This window comes from Globicephala melas, chromosome 19 (genome assembly GCF_963455315.2).
Source record: "Globicephala melas chromosome 19, mGloMel1.2, whole genome shotgun sequence".
Taxonomy (NCBI): Eukaryota; Metazoa; Chordata; class Mammalia; order Artiodactyla; family Delphinidae; genus Globicephala; species Globicephala melas.
In genome coordinates, this window is record NC_083332.1 from 52427243 (window position 1) to 52441003 (window position 13761).

Here is a 13761-nt window from a genome sequence, read left to right on the forward strand (position 1 = left end):
GCCGGAGCCGAGCGCCCGCCTCTCCACCGCACGGTGATTGGCGACCAGCGGCTCCCGGGCCCGTCCGAGCCCCCGGGCTGGTGCAAGGGCGTGGGATTCCCCACTCCCGCTCCGAGGGAGGGGGCGCACGGGGAGGGGAGGCTGGGGGAGAGGAAGGGGGAGGGAGGGAGCGACCGCCGAGGGAGGGAGGAGAGCGCCCTGGGCCAGGCTGGGAAAACGTCACTGAAGCGCACGGAGGGATGAGCCGAGCAGGGCGGCACTCAGGTGAGTGGCGCGACTTCTCTCGCTGCCGGTGCAGACTTCTGTTTTACAAGTCTCCTGGCGAGACAGCCCAGGTATTTAGCGTTCTCAATACCTCAAAGGGCCAGCCGCCCTCCTCTGCTTTATCTCGCTCACCTCGGACCCTCTCCTTGCAAAGGTGGGCCTTATTAACCCCTTGATAAGGTTGAGGAAACCGGGCTTGGCTGGGCTCCAGAGTACCTCGCTACCCAGAGAGTAATCCCGGTAACTCGCAAATCTCAGGCGGCCTGGAGGGCTGGAAGCAAGAGCCTTGCCACCGGCTGCAGCGTGTGAAAACCCAGGCTGGCCGGCGGTGGCCTCACCTCTTCAAGTGACCGCGTTTCCAGCTCCTCAAGATTGAATCCTGGCCCCAGACCCCGCAACGTGCAGAAATGAGCCGTAACATACACTGCTGCCATCGCCACGAATGCGCATCCCCTCTGCCGGGTGCCTGCTGATTACACGCCACGTTTATTTGATCTTTCGATCCCCACTGTTTGCAGTGATGAACAAAATATATTCTCCTCACAGGCTAATGGAAAAGACCCTCAAGGAATAACTCGACCATACCAGAACCAAAATGATCACAAATAGTCTACAGGAAAAGAATGGGGTCCTAAGTTAGAAAGAATAAGAGCAGAATCTAATTTAATTGGAGGGGGTCTAAGAGTGGGCGTGTAACTGTAAGATGTCTGTTAGGAGCTGACATTTCAAAGAGGACCAAAGAGAGGGGGTCAGTTTTATAAAGAAAGAAAGGAGTGAGGTCTTGCATGTCCGGAGACAGAGCACAGTGTAAGTGAAGGTCTTGAAGTAGGAAACGTACCTGCCATGATGGAAGGCCTACAGGCCGGAGGGAGAGACAGAAATAGCAGATGGCCAGGTCAACAGGACCTTGTGGGCTGTGGGTGAAGCATGTAAGAAATTTAGATTTAAGATTGTGTGTGTGTGTGTGTGTGTGTGTGTGTGTGTGTGTGTGTGTGTGTTCAGGGTCTGTTTCACTGGATGCATCAGTGAAGATCTAAAGCTGGGGCTAGAAAAGCAGAGAAGGTGGCACAGCTTCTGTGTGGAAAGGCCTCACGGTGAGAAAATCTAGGTTAAACAAATCACGTGGGTTTCACGACGTAATCTGTTTAAGCTCTTGTGGCCTCCATTGTATAATCTGTAAAACGGGAGTTCAGCACAATATAGCAAAAGCATCGCAAGGATTAAGTGCATGTCCTTCTGAGCCCTTTATAAGTGGGCTTTAAAAATAAGAACAGACGGTACCCGGAATTGCTTTTGCTTATCCATCTTATGTCACACTTGAATGTGCATCAAAATCACCCATGACGCTGGCTTAAAATACAGATGCCTGGGCCACCAGCCGTGGACGTTCTGATTCAGGAGATTCGGTGTTGGGCCCAAATATGCATTTGTAGCAAGCAGCTGTGGGTGATTCTGATACAGGTAACTTCAGTGCTTTATGCTTCTAAAGGAAGCTGGAGGGGTGCGTGGTGTGCTCACACTTGGCCCAGTGAAACCATGTCCCTGATCTGCATCTCTCCCGTGAGACACCTTTGCATGGAGTCATCCACACCCCTTTGGTCTTGCTCTTTTGCGACCAGGAGTAGAGGTTCCTCACCATGGTCAGGGCTTGAGTCTCAGAGAACACTTCTTACCTGTGCTTCTCACCCTCTGTACTATTGACCTTGGAGGCTGGATAATTCTCTGTGGTGGAAGCCATCCTGTGCATTGTAGGATGTTAAGCAGTGTCCCTGGTCTCTACCCACTACATGCCAGTAGCACCCTCAGAATTGTGATAAAATGTTGTGATGTTACTAGATGTCCCTGGGAAACCAAATCACCCCTAGTGAGAACCTGGATGAATAGTGTGGACTCCAGTCCTACTCTGTGGCATTTTTCTCCATTGATGTGGAGCCTCATAGCTTCTCATTCAATGGGACAAGTATTTGTTGAGTGCCCACCGCTGAGGGACTGGAGGCCTCCTCTTGAACTTCCTCTAAGTGTCCCATCCCCCACTGATTTTACAGCTCTTCTCCCGTACCCTCGGAAACGTTTGCACCCAGGAGATCCCGACCCTCCATGGTTTGGTACAGAAATCAAGACCCCCGTCTCATATACTCCTACGTGAGAAAAACTTCCCATTCCATTCATTTGCAGATGCCTGGGTCCAATTTATTCTGTAGGGCTGACACACAAACACTGCAAGCCCCAACTTCTGGGATGATTTTCCACACTCGATATTCCAGGAACTAGCCCTGCAATATGTATAAATTGCCTCTAGATGGTGACAGAGAGGCGGGAGCACATGGTCCTTTCAGCTGTGAAGTGCAAAGGAGCACCAGCTTCTAAATTACTTGGAAATCTAAATCTGAGCTGATTTTAAAACTATAAATCTAAGACACTATAAAGAATATCTAAAGTTCATAGTAATCTGTCTCAGTCCATTTGACATGCTATAACAGAATACCACAGCCTAGGTGGATTAGAAACAACAGACATGTATTTCTTACAGTTCTGGAGGCTGGGAAGTTCAAGATCAAGGCACCAGCAGATTCGGTTGGTGTCTGGTGAGATCCTGCTTCTTGGTTCATAGATGGCCTTTTTGCTGTGTCCTCACAAGGTGGCAGGGGCGAGGGATCTCTCCTATAAGGGCACTAATCCCTTTCATGAGGCCTCGGCCCTCATGACCCCTCATGACCCTCATGACCCCTCATGACCTCCCGAAGCCCTCCCTTCTAAATGCCATCATACTGTGGATTAGGTTTCAATATATGAGTTTGGGAGAGGGATACAAACATGGCATGAACAAATGGGGAAAAGAAAAAAATGATCCCTTTCATGATGTATTCTGTCATACTTAGCCCAGACCCTGGCACAGATAAGACATTCAGTAAGTATTTGTAGGAAGGAAGGAAGGAAGGAAGGACGGAAGGAAGGAAGGGAGGAAAGAGAAAGAGAGGAAGGAAAGGAGGGAGGGACAGAGGGACAGAGGGACAGAGGGAGGGAGGGAATGGTGGGGAAATGGAAATGGAGAGATCACACAGTTTCACTCTTTTCCATCCTTTAAAATCAGTGGCACAGTTCTAGGTATTGGTTTCTCATCTTTTTACACCGACATAAGTTTAACCTCTTTTTCAAGATAATATGCTTTAAGTCACATACCTCCTCCTGGTCAGAGCAAGAAATAAATGGTGATCCCTCTTATTGATTCACTTTTTCCTTGATCTCTGCTCCATGAGGATGCAAGGGTCTCTTGCACAGAAAGGAAGAAACGTTTAGCCCCTCTCCCATCACAGCTGACTTTCACAGAGGGATGCTGCCCCTCCTCTGGCATTTTAAAGCGGCACTGAATGGTCCGTCAGGTTCCTGACGGTTTCCTGTAGAAGGCATTTTCATGTCCAAAGAGAAAGATGTCCAAAGCCAAGTATCCGAACCTAGAACGGGGTAACCTAGAAACAAGTATCCGAACCTAGAACAGGGTAACCTAGAAACAGTAAACGGGACTTATTTCAACACAGTAGCCAAAAAGAAAAATAAAGAGATGGAAACGGATTTCCATCCTTGAGCCCTGAGAGGCAAGGGCTGCCTCCTGGCCAATGTCTCAGAAAACAAGGTGCAGTTACAACCGCGTCCTCAAAAACAGTGGGGAGGGGGAAAGGGAGGAGGACAGAGCAGCATCTTCTTTAGAGATAACCATCCAGAAAGATAAAGTGTTTCCTTCACCATGCAAAATAAAGAGTGAAATTCAAGCAAATGACACGCATAGACGGGTTTTCATTAGTGACAGGAGATCGTCCGCAAACCCAATTTAGGAACTACCAACTGTTCTCTCAGCTCAAATTATATTTAGTCGATCATGCCGCTTTCCTGGGACACAGGCATCAATTTCTTCTCTTTGCAACCTGCGCTTGTCTGACTGTCTCTATGTTAAGACTTTCTCTATTCATCTCAGCTTCCCTTGCTCTGTCTACATGTGCTGCTTCACGGCTCTATTTTCAGCCCTTTCCCAAGCCCTACAATTAAAAGTAGCTTGTCTGTTCCAGACTGGAGAGGCAGCGTTACAACTAGACTCCCTATTCCCACAGACGAACTCAAGGCCAAGTTCTGCACTCTCTGTGCAGCAAAGAATGGAGCATATATTTTGCCAAAGCTCTGGAAAATCTCAGGCTGCTGGAGAAAGGGAAATGACTCTTGTCTACATGAAGTATTCTCTCCTTCTCAACCACCAGATCTCATCACGCGCAGGCTTAGACATCTGCCCTGATGACTCCCAAACTCACAGGTTTAACACCAGCCCATCTGCCCGAAGCCCGGGACAGCCAAGATTGGGAACAACTACTGCTAATCAGAATCACCTGGGCAGTTGTTAGACCTGACATTTCTGGGCATCCCTATGAATATTCCAATTAAGTGGGTCTGGGAGGAGGCCCAGACATCTGTCTTTGAACCAACACCTGGGTGTTTCTGATGTAACCAAATATATTACAAACCCGTAATTGTGGCCCACTGTACTTACACCTCCATGTGAATGCCAGCACTGCTTCCTAGCCAATAGGGTTTAAAGCTTCTGAGATGCCTTTGAGTCTTTTTTTATTCACGGAGAAAGCAAGGTATAATAGAAAGAATAAAGGACGGGCTTGGGATTGGCTCCTTGATACAGTTATGAGCAGGAAGGATTTGTTATTTGATTAGATCTTTGAATTTTGGAGAGAGTGATTTGCCTTCTAAACATTTCCATCTCCGTTCTTCTGGTTTAATCCATGATTTAGACCTGCCCAAACATAATAACACTTTCTTTTGGGCAAAAAATGTTTGGCCAACGCGGGGTTGGGCGGGGGCGGGGGGGGGAGGGCGCGCGGTGGTCTGGACTCAAGTGTAACTTGTTAGAATCATTTGCTTGTGCTGATCTACACAATTGGGGAGAATAAACCCGTGTTTCAGCTGAGGTTGTCACGATATGTGATTAAAGCCTGGATATTGCAGCAGCCATCCTCTTGAGCTGCAAAAATGAAATCCATCGAGGAGGAAGGAAAGAGGAAAATATGCACGCTCCAGTTTGAGACCATGATTCTCGTACCTGCGCCTTTAATCCTTGAAATCACTGCCATTTAAGCCAAGAAAGCTCTTTCCAATTCCTTTGCCTTTTAAGTTGGTTTGTATTGGGTTTCAGTCAAAGTAGTCCTTGTATTTTTGCTATGTGACCTTGAACGCAGTCTTTTATGTGTTCATCTGTCACACAGGCTGAACAATCCTTATTTCACATCTTTTTTTTTCATGAGGGTTGAATAAAACAGAAAATGTCTGATGCAGAACCCCAAACCACTGGTGCTTGTTAAATGATAGCTCTTCTCCCCTTTTTGGGGAACTTCTTTGAACCTCATTCCTGTAGCCACTCCACTTCCTTCAGCTGTGAACTGTTGCTTAGAGATGGATGTCATCTGAATATTCTTTCATCTAAACTCCAGGCTGGATCCTGGTATCTTCCATTAGATTTAAGGGCTGCAGCTCCTAGACACAGTGTGCATTCAAAAATGGTGCACCCGTAAGTTTGTTTTCGAAGTCTGTGAGCCTGTCTCCGGTTTGTAAATAAGTTAATTTGTATCATCTTTTTAGATTCCACGTACAGTATGATATGATATCATATGATATTTATCTTTCTCTGTGTATGTACAACTGAATCACTTTGCTGTACACCTGAAACTAACACAACACTGTAAATCAACTGTACCCCAAAATAAAATAAAAATTAAATGAAAAAAAATGGTGTGCCCTTCTGAGGCAGCATTCGAAGTAAAGCAGCCAAAATTTGGAAGCTCTGCAAATTAGGACAAGAGTGCGCCTCTGGGCTGCTGACTCCTTTGGGGGCAGGATTTAGAAGCCTAGGACCTATTGGATTCCATTTCAATTCAAGCCCAGGCAGGACACAGCCATCCACAGTGCCCAGCTTGGGTTGCAATCTTTTCTTAAGCCTTTCCTTATCTTGGCTTGGGGAAGTGAATGGGAGCAGAGATTCATCCCACTCACTGCTGAGTGCTGCATTACAATTTCTAAATGACCAATTTCATCATTTCCCCCCATGTACTCAGCATCCTTCCCATGTGTTCCCACTCTCTTGGAGTGCCCTTTCAAAAGGCTGGACCGTGTAGGTGAAGGTAAATGCATTGGTCATTTACCCTTCACTTCTTCTGCCCTCAGTCTCCTGAAACTGTCCCCACCAAGGCCAGACTCCAAAGGGTAATTTCATAATCACGAGATGAGAAAAGCTATTTTAAAATAAGAGAAATAAAATCAACTATACTTCAACAAAAAAATAAATTACAGGGCTTCCCTGGTGGCGCAGTGGTTGAGAGTCCGCCTGCCGATGCAGCGGACACGGGTGCGTGCCCCGGTCCGGGAAGATCCCACATGCCGCGGAGCGGCTGGGCCCGTGAGCCATGGCTGCTGAGCCTGCGAGTCCGGAGCCTGTGCTCCGCAGCGGGAGATGCCACAGCAGTGAGAGGCCCGCGTTCCGCAAAAAATAAATAAATAACCAAATACAGAGAGATCAAAATGTGTAAAGCCTGCTCCTTTCGCTCAGAACCATTAAAAATGTTTGCGAGAGAGAGAGACTGAGCCCCTGGCAGTGTGTCGTCTTTAAATTGTTGTGGCACTTGAAATTCACGGTCACTGCTTCCTCTTCAAAAACCTCTCACCTGCTCAGTTTCCAGGTCATTACCTTGTCCTGTTTTCTCCTTTCTTGTTTAAGTTTTACTTATCAAAAAATTTCCCACCCTTTTTACGTCCATTAAAGGTTGGCATCCACAGACTTCCATTCCCTCCCCTTGTCTTTTCTCATAAGATCACCTCTTCCGTTCCTGGACATTCACATCCCATCTGATGTGCCGGTGTCTCCCAGATCTCTTTTTCCAGCTCAAATCTCTGTTCCAAGCTCTAGACACACATTTCTAGCCACTTACAGGGCAATTTGACTGGCTGCATCAGAGGCACCTAAACTCAACAAGGCACCAAGCCTGAACCATCAGCTACTCTCCGTCTGCCGCCATCTGCCCAGAACCCCAAGCTGGGAAGTTTGGGCATCTCCCCTGAATTTGGGAGGCAAAGCCGGGAGGGGGGAGATTTATTTTTTTCTGCTGATCAACTTCTTTTATTTTTTAAATTATTTTTAATACAATTTTAAAGGTTCCACTCCATTTACAGTTATTACAAAATACTGGCTATATCCCCGTGTTGTACAATACATGCTTGCAGCCCGTCTTACACCCAATAGTTTGTACACCCCACTCCCCGACCCTATAGTGCCCCACCCCCGCTGGAAGTCACTAGTTTGTTCTCTGTATCTGTGGGTCTGTTTTTTTGTGTGTGTTTTTAGGTCTGGTTTTTTTTTGAATTTTATTTATTTTTATACAGCAGGTTCTTATTAGTTACCTATTTTATACATATTAGTGTATACATGTCAATCCCAATCCCCCAGTTCATCCCACCCCCACCCCACCACTTTCCCCCCGTGGTTTGATTTTGTTGTTATATTCACTAGCTTGTTGTATTTTTCGGATGTGGAGGGGGAGATATTTGTCATCAAACCTCAGGATGCCTCAAGATCAGTCCCTCATCCTCACCGTGATTGCTTTAATTCAGGCCCTCAGCATGTGTCACCCCTGAGACTGAAGAGAAGGGGCATCTCATCTAGGACAGACTCCCCTGATCACTGTGGCTGGGTGGGTTGGGCTGAGTTTGGCTGGGTTAAGTCCATCTCCCTGTGTTCCTACAACCTATCATTCCCTCAGCCTCTGATCGGTCAGTGAGACAAGCACGGTGGAGGCCAGACCCCACCCCAACTGTCACCGCCTGCTTAGAGCAGAGACGATGCCATCGACATCTTTGTTTCCAGTACCAGGAACAGGGCTCACTCACAGTGATACTGTGTTGAATGGAAACCTCATTGCCTGGAAGGAAAACAATCCAGGCTGCTGAGAGAGCCCTCCTTGGCGAGTCCCAACCAGGGAACCTCATTACTCCCACCTCCTGTGACAGATAGAATCCACCACCCAACTGGCCCCACACCTGCCTGTGAACTAGCTCCAGCTCTTTTTATTGGTTTTCACTCCCTCCCTTATTCCCCAGCATGGCCTCATTTTGTATCCCGTACCTCACCCTCCAGGACACAGTGGTCTTTCTTTTTTCCCCTCCCCTTCCTAACCAAACCGTTCGTTCTCGTTGTTGTTCAAGTAAACCTAAGGGCCTTGAGGCTTACCATGATCATCTCAGCCATAGGACTCCCCAGCTCTGCAGATGGCCTCAACCTGGGTGCACACTGGCCAAATCCCAACCCCAGAGATCCTGAATTAGGGGGTCTCAATGCCCATCAGGAGCATTTTTAAAGCCCCCTGGCTCCAGGTGAATGTAAAATGCAGCTAGTCAAGACCCAACCGCTGTCTGTTTCCTCTATATTCAGAGTACAATCCCCGGACCAGCAGGCTTCCCATCACCTGCAGCATCTCAGTTCCAGCCTCGGGCCTGAATCACGTCCTGCGCTAATCAAGAACGTGCATGAGACCCAGGTCCCCGGGTGGTTGTCCACACGTGAACGTTTCAGAAGGGCTGCCGTAGAGTCAAACAGGTAGGATGGCGACACCACTGGGTAAACCTGGATAACCTCGTGCCCTCTAGAAGCCTCAGTCTCCCCATCTACAAGATGGCGATAAAAACAGTACTGTCTCCCAGGGATGGACGGAAGAGAACTAGGGATCTTCATGACCGTCAGGGGCGGCGCTCGATGAAGCACTTGCTAAGTGGCAGTCTCATTAGCATGCATTCTCTCGCTCTCCCTGCCTCTCTCCATCCCTCTCCCTGCGATGGCTGGGGGTGGTCAAAGCAGGTCCACTCTTTATTTCTAGGATGCCAACTGTGTTATCCCGGGAAGCACAGCCAGTAGGAGGCTGGCAGATGCCACAGTCACATCCACATTAAACATTTCCAATTTTAAGCACAAAAGAAGTTCTGTTTCCCTTGATTAACCTGCATCACCTGAACCACCACCCTGATCTGGGCTGCTAGACACCCCATCTACCCAATTACACAATCACCTGCCCACCAGGAGTGCTGTATGGGGCCTGCACCCCGTTGCGCAGGCAGTCTCTTTCCAGAAGCTGCGTAGTCACTTTGGTCCCCACCCTGCCTGAGGCTGGCGTTTCCAAAAGGCTACCGGGCACCATTTCAAGAGGCTGATCACTTAAAACCAAGGACTGGAACTCAACTGGCTTCTGCAAGGAATTAATTGAAGGAATCCAAGGTGCCAGAGGGATCATTGTAAAAGGGTTGGGAGGGGGCTGATTTCAAATTTTTACAGGAGTCTGGGATCTATTTAGAGAGGTTCCAAACATCAGGGGTGGTGTCCAGACTACAACCCAATATTTTCTATTGCTCTCTTTCTGAGAGTTCAAGCATCCCCTGCGATTGCATGGAGTCTCTCTGAAAACCTGACATTGAACTGGGACATAATAACAGCCTTGGGACATCAGAGCGCCGGTGCCTGCTCTGCAGTACTGGACGTTTTTATGTGCATTACATTAAGAGCTTCCATCTCTCCGGACAAAGGGGGGAAGCGCTTCCATGGTGGGTGGCCCCAATTAAACCCTGTGCCTAGTGAGTTTCCGCCGAGGCTGACTGGAAGGCAGCCAGCGCTGATTAGAAAGCAGGTACCTCAAATGGCCCAGTGCTGCCATAATGAAAAGCCCTGGAAACTGCTAAACGACACAGAGGAAAATCATCACAATTAAACCCCCCACCCCATGCTCCCTCATGCCTAAAAAAAAAGAAAAAACCCTTCTTCAGGATTGCCTAAATATTGCTTTGCCCAATGAGTTAACCGTACAGTAAATGAAAGATCTCTTGCAGACATGCAGCTTTGAACACACTGCTCTCATTAGGAAACAGTTCTCTGGTTTAAAAGCACAGAAAGAGAATGCAGACAAAAACAACCCCCCCCCCGCCCCCGCCACAAAGAAAGCAGATAATTTGCCTGACAAGTAGACTGAGTATGGAAGGTCTGCAGATCGGGCTTAAGTTAAAAACAGTAATAAGTATTTGTTTTTTAATGATGACAAGACCAATACAAGCTGTTTTTGAAAACCTCAGAAAAATAAAGTATGATGAGAGAACAAGCGTAATTCATCATCCACCCCTCAAAGATGACCACAGCTATCATGGTACCTTCCTTCTGGAAGCACTGTTTTATATAGTTGAGAACTGCATTCAATATACTTTTGTGAATGGCTTTGTTTCACTAGTATTATATGTGGAATATATGTTGCAGGTATTAAAATTCCCTGCACCACCGTTGTTAATGGTTGGGACATAATCCATCAGAGGAGTGTAACGTAACACACTTAGCAAAACTTTGGAAGCTCTCTTGCTGTAGAACAGCTAAGCTATAACAGTAGCAGCAGCAGGGACGTCGACGCCATTGCCCCCAGAATGGGGAAGAGCGGTGGGGACTCATATTCTGTGAGTCACACTGGGCCAAACGTTTTGCCAGGTAATGTTCTGTAGGGTTCCTCATTTCATTGTCCGACAGCACTCCGAGGGGGTCATTCTAATCCCCTTTAACACAGAAGGAAACTGGGGTTCACTGATAGGTAAGGTCACCGGCCAAGGTTACTAAGCTAGTGAGACACAGCCAGGATGATGACGCAAGTGTGTCAGGTTCTCCCTTCATTCTTCCTTCTCATCCATTTGAAGAGACACAGCAGCATACTCAAAGGGCATGAGTTTGGAGTCTAAGTGTCCTTTCACGTACCATGCAAAAGCTAAGCGCCCAATGAATACATATTTCATAAATACCTTTCATTCTACTCTGAATTTCATGAGTACTCTCACTCACAAACCTAAAACCTTTTGTGGACTGCACCCAAAAAACGTTACATTCACGAGGCATATTTTTTTCCCAAGAGCTCCAATTAAAATTTTAATTTTATGTATGAAGGATATCATAGGTTTAGTTAATAACGTAGAACTAGGAAAATTGAAGCACAAAGCAAACGTATGTCTCAGAAAGTTCCACTGTGGTAGACAGAGACTCCAGTTTGGTTGAGAAAGAAATGTAGTGAGGACAATGAAAATAATAGAAGTTACTCCCACTAATTAATTGCTTACTTGGTGGTGGGCCAAACACCGGGAATGTAACAGGGAAGAACAAAATCTGACTCCATGTTGGATCTGTTTCTTTTACTTTGACCTTTGCTTTCCACTGCTTTTGTTCTGTCTATAGCTACTGGCATACACAATGGCCTCCCTTGGGGAACCCTGCCCCTGCCTGAATGTTAAACTAAAGTGCCTTTGTTCAGGCCACAGGGAAACACCCTGACCCTGCCCACCTGTGAATGGCCAGTAAAGAAGAAATTAACACATCCCGTCCCCTAGGATGGCCAAAACCAGGAGATATTTTGCAAGACTTATGGTCTTTTTACTTCCTCACCTCCTCCCCCTCTCTGTTCTATAAAAGAAACTGGCACGAAGACCCCGATAACATGGTACTCTAGGACATTAGTCTGCCATCGTCTCAGATGCCCAGCTTTCTGAATAAAGTCTCTATTCCTTGCCTCAACACCTTGTCTCCCAATTTACTGGCCTGTCGTGCAGCGAGAAGAGCAAGCTTAGACTTGGTAACATGAACATTTAAAGAGCAGAAGCATTAAAGTACTCCGTAGCATCGTTGCCTAATCTGGAAAAGGAAAGTAAGAATGTCAAATGCACAAAAAAGTAATTCCTCGCTGACATAATTTGGGTAAGTGTCAGGGGTAGAATCTGAAAGTGGGTCTACTGTTTTTCAGATGCCAGATTCATCTCAGCCTCCTAATTTACTGGGTAGCATGAAGCCTTGGGCCAGTGGGTACAACACGCCCCCGCCCCCCATCACGCCAGCAGGAGTTTCAGGTTTCCAGGGAGTCTCAACAGAAGAAGACACTCCTGGGATCCAGCAGCAGATGTCTGTGGAGCCATCCCTGAAGGCTTGGCCAGACAAGACCTTAGCTGGGAATGGACAGCATTTGAAATTCATCCTGAACTTTCAGAGTTACATTGCAAAACACCTTCATAATTCACCCGGATTATCCCCGGGTGCTATAACACTCACCTGGCAGGCCACGGGCCTGATGCAAGATGGCATTTCTATGCTCAGATGATCAGGAAAGGGCGCTAAGAGAAGCAAAAAATCAGGGGCCTGCTGGAGGGACGAGGAAATTGAGGGCAAAAGCATGGTGAACAAAAGCCAAAGACAATAACTACCAAATGGATGCAATGTAATGTGAAGACAAGTGAACCACTTAAAAGGTGCAAAGAGAGGAAACAGTGTGTGAAAAGGTAGCATCCCGACGTTAAAATTGGTAGGTATTAGATTTTTACAGCTATTTAACTTTGACCCTTATAACAGCCCTGTGAGATTGCTAATAGAAATAGCAATTGATAAACTCTAAGCTAGCACGTAGATTACAGTCTTTGTGAACCTTTTTAATTCCATCTTTATGTTAAGCCAGATGATTGACTAGGTGTACCCTATCCCTTAAAATGTGACCACAAGTGGTGTGATCCCTGACTCCCTTGTGTTGGGTTGGCCAAAAAGTTCCTTCGGGTTTTTCTGTAAGATGTTATGGGAAACCCCAAACGAACCTTTTGGCCAACCCGATACTATTGGAAGTCTAGTGGCTTTGCCAGAGTTGGAATGACTTCTAGACTCTGCCTCGCGTGTTTCCGCTGGCTCTCCCCAAACTCACTACATCCCCGGCTCTCACCTACTCCACTGTTCTCTCCTCTTCTCTGTCCTGCATCAACCCACAGAACACAGCATCTCTTGTTACCCCAAAACCACTCAAGAAAGGCATTTGTGTGTGTAGCAGTTGTCACTAAAGTTTGGGGACCCAAATGCTTTTTATTTTTGATTCTGGAAGAATACCATCTTGGTCAGGGTTCTCCAGAGAAACAGAAGCAATAGGACACATGTAGATACATAGGAGAGTTATTATGAGGGATTGGGTTTGGCCCACCCAATAATGGAGGCTGAGAAGCCCCATTGTTACCAAGCCTGTTGCCTGAGAATCATACCCCTGCCCCTCCCTCAAATGGAAAGTAATTGCTCTTGTCTAAGTTTCAGGATGAAGCGGCAAAGAGAAAAAACATAAGAACTGGTTAGAACCAGCTAGGCCCAAGATGGCAGAAGATTTGACTTCCAGTCGACCTTGAGCCTCATTACACGCTCATTGTAATACATTAGCATATGCTAAATAACACACCCACAGGCGCCATGACAGTCGATGTTGATGATTCTGTTGTGACAACAACAGAAAAGCCCATGGAAGGACTGAAAAGGAGAATTGCTTCAGTTCTGGGTCCAAACCATACCCAGGTTCTCAGACAACTCATGAATATTCCTCCGACTCTTTCCATATGCCCCCCTTTTACTTCAACCCTCCAATATATTAGGTGTCT

The 13761-nt window shown here is 46.9% G+C and overlaps 1 long non-coding RNA gene across 1 annotated transcript; it reads left to right on the top strand.

Annotated features, from left to right (window-relative positions):
* The first annotated feature begins 177 nt into the window (after positions 1–177).
* On the top strand, positions 178–12541 carry LOC132593896 (uncharacterized). The gene is made up of 3 exons (XR_009559900.1): positions 178–264; positions 8735–8899; positions 12111–12541. It is a non-coding gene; the product is annotated as an uncharacterized lncRNA (long non-coding RNA).
* The last annotated feature ends 1220 nt before the right edge of the window (positions 12542–13761 follow it).